Source organism: Notothenia coriiceps, unplaced genomic scaffold, assembly GCF_000735185.1.
Source record: "Notothenia coriiceps isolate Sejong01 unplaced genomic scaffold, NC01 NC01_scaffold00012402, whole genome shotgun sequence".
NCBI classification, from domain to species: Eukaryota; Metazoa; Chordata; class Actinopteri; order Perciformes; family Nototheniidae; genus Notothenia; species Notothenia coriiceps.
Window position 1 is genome coordinate 822 of NW_011345103.1, and position 1108 is coordinate 1929.

The following is a 1108-nucleotide window of genomic DNA, read 5'->3' on the forward strand; positions in this document are numbered from 1 at the left end:
CCAGATGAATGCGTTGGGTTATGGAGGTACTTAACAGAGCTCAGGCATTAAGCAGTCTCATTGCCTGGGGGATGAAACTGTCCCTGAGTCTTGGTCCTGATACTGCGGTACCGCCTGCCACAGCAGACAGAAAAACATAGTGTTTTACTAGTAGGCCTGAGAAAAGGCTGTTTTAAGAAGCCATGTAAAAATGACCTGGTTTGCAGTGCTATTTGATGTTGCTGAATTTACTGATGTTCTGTGACATTGACTGGGTGGTTGGGTTTCTAATTGATCGTTTGAAGCTGTGTTAACTCAATGCTGACCTCTGCTGGTGAAAGATATTTGACTCTGCTTCTCTCTCTCCACAGGTCTCTACAGAAGAATGTAAGTACCCGTGTGCTTTTTCTACTAAATATAAGTTATCGCACATGTGTTAAGAACATCATTCCTGATGTTATCTTTTTTTAAATGTAACTTTTTTTTAACTCCATTTCTACTCTTCTTGTTCTCGTATCTTTTAGGTGGAAAATGTGACAGCAATATCACCGAATACTTAACGACAACGACAACCACAGTCACGATCGGATCCAATCCAAGCTGCAACATCTCAATCTGGCAAAATATATCTGCAAATAATTTGATTCCTGGAGCAATCTATCAAATCTACTTTGACTGCTTGAACTGCTGCAAAGAGGCCACCACAAGTAAGTGTGATCATTAAACAGTAAAGTACCTACAGCATTGTTGCAGAATGATCTTTGTCAAATCAAATGTCAAAAACAAAGATAATAACAGTGTTTTAAAATTGTAATAGTGAAACATTAATTATTTTCCCCACCAACTTCTCTCTCACTCACAGAGCCTGAAGTAGTCGGGAATCTCTCTGTCACTGAAATCACAACATCCTCCATATCTGTGATGTGGAATGAACCAGAGGGGAACAGCTCTTCCTACAGAGTACAGTGGAGTGATGGAAATGTCACTAAAAGTGAAAACGTGACTGAAACACAAATAACCATTTCTAACCTGACTGCTGGTGTCCAGTATGATATAAATATCACTGCAGTGGCAGGTGATGGCAGTACTGAAGGACAGAGCACCACTGTTTCTCCGTACACAAGTAAGT

General features: G+C 40.3%; 1 long non-coding RNA gene across 1 annotated transcript; it reads left to right on the plus strand.

Annotated features, from left to right (window-relative positions):
• Nucleotides 1–323: 323 nt before the first annotated feature.
• LOC104947330 (uncharacterized) lies at nt 324–1096 on the plus strand. Its single transcript, XR_798553.1, has 3 exons — nt 324–366; nt 504–686; nt 842–1096. It is a non-coding gene; the product is annotated as an uncharacterized lncRNA (long non-coding RNA).
• Nucleotides 1097–1108: the final 12 nt, after the last annotated feature.